Source organism: Haliotis asinina, chromosome 12 (genome assembly GCF_037392515.1).
Source record: "Haliotis asinina isolate JCU_RB_2024 chromosome 12, JCU_Hal_asi_v2, whole genome shotgun sequence".
Classification (NCBI taxonomy): Eukaryota; Metazoa; Mollusca; class Gastropoda; order Lepetellida; family Haliotidae; genus Haliotis; species Haliotis asinina.
The window spans coordinates 19,952,429-19,961,222 of record NC_090291.1 but is presented as its reverse complement, the minus strand read 5'-3'; positions in this window follow the sequence as shown (position 1 = coordinate 19,961,222).

Genomic DNA, 8,794 nt, shown 5'->3' with positions numbered 1-8,794 from the left:
TACGGCGCATCATTCTGGAGAATACATTCTGACGGATAACGGGAGGCAACGGGAAAGAAAGTATTAACATAAGAATGGGATAGTTTAAATGTTATAAAGCAGTAGCAACTCTTGAAGAAGTCAACAGTGCATTATTCACCTTGATACTCGTATGAAATGCGTCGCCATCGAATAACTATTTCTTGGTTGTTATAACAACCTTTCAGTAGCTAACAACACTATCAGAAACATGATAGTTGGTGAGGTTGTGTTTCTTTTTAAATTAACGCCACACCCAGCAAATATGCCAGCAATGTGACGAGTAAATAATCCGGTCTAGACCAGACAATCCAGTGATCAACAGCATGAACATCGATCTACTCAATTGGAATACGATGACATGGGTCAACCAGGTCAGCGAGAATGCCCACCCGATCCCGATAGTTGCCGTTTACAACAAGCATGGGTTGATGAAGATCAATCCTCAATCGGATCTTCAGGTGTCTGATCTCGCTTCTGCTGACAAAGATCTAGGGACATCCCATTGCTAGTGGAAACTACCTTTCATTCGGCTCTCAAGCGCTGAATCCGGAACATGATTGGTGTTATGTGATTTCAAATTATGCAACACGGGTTATAACACGTTTCATTAAAATAAGAACCTTGTTTATGATTGGGTTTGTTTACGGTCGCTCCCTGTAGCATTCCTACGAGACTCTGGACCTCACAATCAACAATATTAACATAAGCATCGATCTAAGAGAGTCGACTCCGTCAATGACTGAAGTGACCTAATCTGACCCAACCCATTTAATCATTTTAATTACTTTTTACGGCCAGCACAGTCAGCTGGAGTTTAGTTTTCTGGAGTTGTGGACCTCTTCTTTTAAGTAAAGAAATGCGGGAGGATGACGAGCTTGGTGAACAGTCCGACATGGCTCATTTTTATCTTTACGACTCTGGTGAAACCGCGCACACGTGTAGGGTGCCGTCAAACCTTGAAACACAATCGATGCAAACAAGATCGATCGCAGGAACCTGGCATGCCCAAGGGACGCAACTCTGCACAGGTGCCTTGGACCACTGCTCCCTCCGCGAGAGGTCGCGAACAAAATCGAAATCACTAACACCTCATTTGATCTTTACTGCTAATCTAATCATAAGAGTTAGTGAGGATAATAATTATCGTGCCAATTATCACCCCTGAGAACCATTAGCGGATAACAGCTGGAGCCGACGGGTGTAGACTTTGTTGGATATGTGCTGTGCTATTATGCGTTCTCAAAGCATTCACCGACTTGAGGTTTCTTTGTGCGATTTTCACGCTTGCTTTGGATGAAAGCAGCTGTCACGTGATGTTACCCACGACATAAGATCAAAGGCTACCGTGCGTATTAGGAGAAATGCATGTTGACTTGAAAATGCCAGTAGAAAGTCACGAAAAGGATGAAACACCGCACTGGCTTTTAATAATAGCATTTACGGCGATATTCTGGCATTAGAAAGAGATTTAAATAGAAGGAAACACTAAGAAACAAATACCCATCTTTAAACAAAAGGAAGGTAATGTATCTTTGAGTGAGCATGGGACTCGTACTTTTTGAACAATACATATGTTTTCTTGAAACTAATGTATAGGCACTTGCTATAGCGTGTCTTTACTCTGTTCAGTTTCAGTTCAACGCTGCGAACATATTTGCCAGCAGTCACGCATTTGACTTGGATTCAAATGAAAAATAAAAAAATCTGTTTAAAATCACCCAGTTACGTTAGATTACATCGTTTTCCGCGACTAGAGAATTTGCAATTATGCGTTGGCTTCAGAGGGCCTTCGAGACCCGGGTTGGGACGGCGCTCATCTCAAGTTTCTTCTCTCTTGGGGCTGGAAGCTATGTGTGCCAGCCAATATCAATACACAAACAGACACATTATCCATTTAAACTGTACTTATGTATCAAAGCTATTACCATTAGATATTTTGTTTTAAAAAGGACATGATCAATATGCGGTATGCATAATTAACTGAAACGAATAGGTCCCTCGTCGGTTGGAGCAAGTGGTTTTGTATTAGTAGTCGGGATGAAGTAAACACTCTTGAAGGCTTTTAACAGAAACTGAAGCCTTGACTTGCGTGTCCTACGTTCATATCGCCACCTTCAATCCGCTCCACTTCATCAAGATTGTCTCAAAACTAAACTAGGTATCGTCTGCTTGCACATCAGCACGTGATGTTTCCCGCCGGCAAGAACTAACTTCTGCCAGGTCATCTCCCTGCCAATAAATTTGACAGGAACATTTTTCATTAATATCAGAGATTCTACTGGTATTAAATTGGAAGGGAATTTTTGCACAATTAAATTAATCTCACGAAAAGTGATCAATGCAATCGGCACTGCATTAAGACGTCGACATGTTCTTGTCCACATATTCCATTACAACGGAGAAGAACGGGGCTCACTTCAGCCGACCCGAAAAGCTCATATAGGCTTTGTAGTAAGAAATAGAAGAAATACCCCAACTCTTGCTATAAAATCGATAATCGGTTGTTAGATAGTGAATTAGTGAGTGAGTGAGTGAGATTAGTTTCAAGCCGCTCTTAGCAATATGTCAGCAGTGTCACGCCTGGGAACACCAGAAATAGGTTTCACACATTGTACCCATGAGGGTAATCAAACTCGGGTCTTCGACGTAAAGAGCAAACGCTTTGGCCACTAGACTACCCAACGGCTCGGACTGTGAATTAGAGGTTTCATAACGTGTCATGCATTTTGTTGATATATTTGGAATGTGAAAACAAGAGGAAAGCGGTAGTGGGAAGACACGGTAAATATGGACCTTACGCCCATCCCATGACATTCTACATTAGCTTGTTCTTCGTACAACCACCCCACAAAAATGTAGAAACAGAATAGATATATAATTCTTCTGTAGTTTCCATTCCCTTTCTGTTCAAAGCGTGACATAGTTTGGAACTCTCAGAGTCAGCTCATTATCGTCAGTGATATAGTTTTGCCTGTTCATAAGTCAAATGTGAAAATGCGTATGTGATGGGACTGCCTAATTACTGTTGTTTTTAATTCATCTAGACATATACTTATGTTGATTCTTCAGTTTGAACTGTCATTTCACTTCGACGGACATGTACAAGTCAAATATAAACAGTCTCGAATATCACACTGTGACAGACGTGTATGGTTTACCAATGATGCCAAGGAAACTATATATATTGTTCTGTGTTACCCTTGAAGATCAGGGTTGATAGTGATGGCGACTAACGGTGGTCAGGTTCGCCGATTTGGCTGACATACGTCGGCCTTTCCCAATTGCATAGACCGATGCTCATGCTATTGATCACTGTATTATCTGGTGATTTACAGACCGCCATCATGTAACCCGACTCACTCACTCACTCTGGATCCATGTGCGCCTGGATGTTTGAACAGTAGGTTAAGTCTTTACAGATCAGTTCTTCGTGGGGGAATTGGCTGAAGACAGAGGACACTCGAGAATGATCTGTGCCTCTTAAAAGAGCAAAGGTTAAAACAGCAAGTGGGCACAGAATACATTCCTACAACTCCACATTTGTCGCTCGCATTGTATTACAGTAAGTGAACATCCTACGACCCACATAGAGCGTGACTCTTCGACAGCCATGACAATAATTAACAGCCTGTAATTTGTTTACTTTAATACCATACAGAATATTCCCGTATCAGCTAGCATTATTAACACACTCATTGGAAAGGACGCGATTAGTGTTTAAATCATTACAGGTGGATTTGTTAGAAGATATGTGATGGTTTGTGACAGATAAAATTGTGATCCCTGATGGATACATTAAACGAGGCTAAACTATTCGGTCAAGTCCAAGTGAATGCAGGAACAGTCATCCCCCTTGTCGTGTTAAATGAAACTCCTTTAAATCCCTACTATAAATCTCAAACACCCGATTTATAACAGGTAACGGCAATGATCACTGTTAGAGTCGGAAGAGTTGTTCCCCCTTAGAACGTTAACGGAGGCGCCTTTAAATCACCATTTAGATTCCAAAAATCTGTGTATTGGCAGTTTTGTCCGAGCGACAATTTTATTTCAACAACACCTGCCGTGCCCTTTACTATAGACAATTGATAAAATAATAAACATGCTTGTTTCCTTGATTATCTTACCAGAATCGGAAATAGTATTCCTAAATTTTCGTTCAGGTTGATCTTTATGAACACGTCGCGAGTGATTGTCGGCTAAAACGGCCTGGTACCTTCATTAGTAGGTACAATAAACGAGTCTGGGCCAGACAATCCAGTGATTAACAACATGAGCATCGATCTGCACAATTGGAAACCGATGACATGTGTCAACCAAGTCAGTGAGCCTGACCTCCCGATCCCGTTAGACGCCTCTTACGACAAGCACAGTCGCCTTTTATGGCAAGCATGGGTTGCAAAAGGCCTATTCTATCCTGGGACCTTCTCGGGTCCTCATGTGTTTGGACCCAAATTCGAAGATACATTAAATATTCGTGAAGATTCGGGCCAGTATTGGTCTGCAGCAACACATGTTTATCGTAGAAGGCGACAAACAGGATCTAGTAATCAGATTCGCTATCTTTGTTCATGTAGATCATATCGTATTCCAGTTTCATGGATAGAAGCTCATGACTTCAATCACTAGACTGCCCGGTTCAGACGCGGGTATTTACAGACCGTCGTAATATGATGCTGATTGCGACGTTAAACAACAACTCTAGCACGACATTTTGAGATACTCGATTCTGATTGGTTGACTCCTGCAGGTGACCGTCCTTAAACCTAAATCAAAGGACCGCTAATTACACGTCGACCGCTTCACCTGCGTATGAATACATAGCACTCGGTGACCTTTTTGTTTGTAAACAAACGCGTTCGGCTTTAAATGACATTTACCAGTCTTAAGGCAACAGATAAAGGACCGCAAAAATGAAAACAAAATACCTTTATCTCCTAATTATACAAACAATGCCAGATTCTAATACTGGGCACTGTGAAACAGTGGTAGTGATGATTAGTGTAGCCAGTAATAACGGAGAGACCTTTACAATTGAAAAATCATTGATAAATTATCAATCACTGAAAAAGACAAACAAAATGACAAATATAGAACAATTCCAGAACGTGAAGTCCCGTCTCTGTATGAGGGCAAACGATATTCCATGAACAGGGTAGTTCTGAGGTTGTGCAAAATTTCTCATCAGCAAGCTGCATTAATGGATTCATATTATTTATAACATTACGCATATTTACACCGCCAATCAATACTCGTCTTTCAAGTGAGTATGTGACAAATGTGTTTTCAGCAGAATGAAACGGTGGAATTAATCTGAAACGTGTGGGCATTTTGAATAGATCTGCTTTGCTGGAACCATTCCTTGGGGTGGATTCCATGTAAAGGTAATGCTATAAATAATGAACTAGTTGATTGAGCGGTTTGTATCTAAAATGGGAGAATGTGGTTTAAATACTCGGGCGAATTCCTATCGTGCATATAATACAATGTGTGGGCGGATTTCCTTCACATGCTATTAAAGTACTCATTGAGAGGTATGTGTCAAAATACGAATTTCGCTACTTCATCAGTTCCACTTTTTGCTTGAACGTGATCCCGCCAACCACATTGTGTTGTTATTGTGTTATATATACTAGTGAAGTTTTGGTAGGGATACATTTTGATCGTTCTGTAACACACAGAACTGAAAATACATGTTTTCTATGTCTGACGGAACAGGTGCAGTGTCATCAAATACAAGGTAAATAAACTAAAATCAGTAGTTTCTGACGGAACAGGTGAAGTGTCATCAAATACAAGGTAAATAAACTAAAATCAGTAGTTTCTGACGGAACAGGTGCAGTATCATCAAATATAAGGTAAATAACTAAAATCAGCAGTTTCTGACGGAACAGGTGAAGTGTCATCAAATACAAGGTAAATAAACTAAAATCAGCAGTTTCTGACGGAACAGGTGCAGTGTCATCAAATACAAGGTAAATAAACTAAAATCAGCAGTTTCTGACGGAACAGGTGCAGTGTCATCAAATACAAGGTAAATAAACTAAAATCAGTAGTTTCTGGTGGAACGGGTGAAGTGTCATCAAATACAAGGTAAATAAACTAAAATCAGCAGTTTCTGACGGAACAGGTGAAGTGTCATCAAATACAAGGTAAATAAACTAAAATCAGCAGTTTCTGACGGAACAGGTGCAGTGTCATCAAATACAAGGTAAATAAACTAAAATCAGTAGTTTCTGGTGGAACGGGTGCAGTATCATCAAATACAAGGTAAATAAACTAAAATCAGCAGTTTCTGACGGAACAGGTGCAGTGTCATCAAATACAAGGTAAATAAACTAAAATCAGCAGTTTCTGACGGAACAGGTGCAGTGTCATCAAATACAAGGTAAATAAACTAAAATCAGTAGTTTCTGGTGGAACGGGTGAAGTGTCATCAAATACAAGGTAAATAAACTAAAATCAGCAGTTTCTGACGGAACAGGTGCAGTGTCATCAAATACAAGGTAAATAAACTAAAATCAGCAGTTTCTGACGGAACAGGTGAAGTGTCATCAAATACAAGGTAAATAAACTAAAATCAGCAGTTTCTGACGGAACAGGTGAAGTGTCATCAAATACAAGGTAAATAAACTAAAATCAGCAGTTTCTGACGGAACAGGTGAAGTGTCATCAAATACAAGGTAAATAAACTAAAATCAGCAGTTTCTGACGGAACAGGTGAAGTGTCATCAAATACAAGGTAAATAAACTAAAATCAGTAGTTTCTGACGGAACAGGTGCAGTGTCATCAAATACAAGGTAAATAAACTAAAATCAGCAGTTTCTGACGGAACAGGTGAAGTGTCATCAAATATAAGGTAAATAACTAAAATCAGCAGTTTCTGACGGAACAGGTGCAGTGTCATCAAATACAAGGTAAATAAACTAAAATCAGCAGTTTCTGACGGAACAGGTGAAGTGTCATCAAATATAAGGTAAATAACTAAAATCAGCAGTTTCTGACGGAACAGGTGAAGTGTCATCAAATATAAGGTAAATAACTAAAATCAGCAGTTTCTGACGGAACAGGTGAAGTGTCATCAAATACAAGGTAAATAAACTAAAATCAGTAGTTTCTGACGGAACAGGTGCAGTGTCATCAAATACAAGGTAAATAAACTAAAATCAGCAGTTTCTGACGGAACAGGTGCAGTGTCATCAAATACAAGGTAAATAAACTAAAATCAGTAGTTTCTGACGGAACAGGTGCAGTGTCATCAAATACAAGGTAAATAAACTAAAATCAGTAGTTTCTGACGGAACAGGTGAAGTGTCATCAAATACAAGGTAAATAAACTAAAATCAGCAGTTTCTGACGGAACAGGTGCAGTGTCATCAAATACAAGGTAAATAAACTAAAATCAGCGGTTTCTGATGGAACAGGTGCAGTGTCATCAAATACAAGGTAAATAAACTAAAATCAGCAGTTTCTGACGGAACAGGTGAAGTGTCATCAAATACAAGGTAAATAAACTAAAATCAGCAGTTTCTGACGGAACAGGTGAAGTGTCATCAAATACAAGGTAAATAAACTAAAATCAGCAGTTTCTGACGGAACAGGTGCAGTGTCATCAAATACAAGGTAAATAAACTAAAATCAGTAGTTTCTGACGGAACAGGTGCAGTGTCATCAAATACAAGGTAAATAAACTAAAATCAGTAGTTTCTGACGGAACAGGTGCAGTGTCATCAAATACAAGGTAAATAAACTAAAATCAGTAGTTTCTGACGGAACAGGTGCAGTGTCATCAAATACAAGGTAAATAAACTAAAATCAGCAGTTTCTGACGGAACAGGTGAAGTGTCATCAAATACAAGGTAAATAAACTAAAATCAGCAGTTTCTGACGGAACAGGTGAAGTGTCATCAAATACAAGGTAAATAAACTAAAATCAGCAGTTTCTGACGGAACAGGTGAAGTGTCATCAAATATAAGGTAAATAACTAAAATCAGTAGTTTCTGACGGAACAGGTGCAGTGTCATCAAATACAAGGTAAATAAACTAAAATCAGTAGTTTCTGACGGAACAGGTGCAGTGTCATCAAATACAAGGTAAATAAACTAAAATCAGCAGTTTCTGACGGAACAGGTGAAGTGTCATCAAATACAAGGTAAATAAACTAAAATCAGCAGTTTCTGACGGAACAGGTGCAGTGTCATCAAATACAAGGTAAATAAACTAAAATCAGCAGTTTCTGACGGAACAGGTGCAGTGTCATCAAATACAAGGTAAATAAACTAAAATCAGCAGTTTCTCTTCTGAAAATACTTGGTAATCAGTAACTGGTAAACAATATCCAGTCAAAACTGCCCAGTAGTTGCGTATGACAAATCTGTGAACGAGTACGTGCAAGAAAAATGTCAATTCTACCTTGCCCTGTAGCAGCTGAAGCTTACATTGTTATGTAATTAGCTGAATAAATATTGAATGAACCTGGTGCAGCTATAATTGTTTTGTCTGTGTGATATTATGGTGGAACATAATGGAGGGGCGAGAGAGTTACCGAAAATAACATTTGACTGTTACGCAATTAAACATATAGTTTGCAAATTGCTTGTGTACACGAGTTTCTTTGTACAAAACAAACTTAGCGCTAAGCTTAACTTATCTCCTTAAGGTTTAACCATAGGCTTCTGTTAAAGCTGCCGTCGTGTTTTACGAATCTACCTTACGCTAAGGTTACACACAATACCTACAACAGCATGCCATATATCTACATTTGTCTTTCA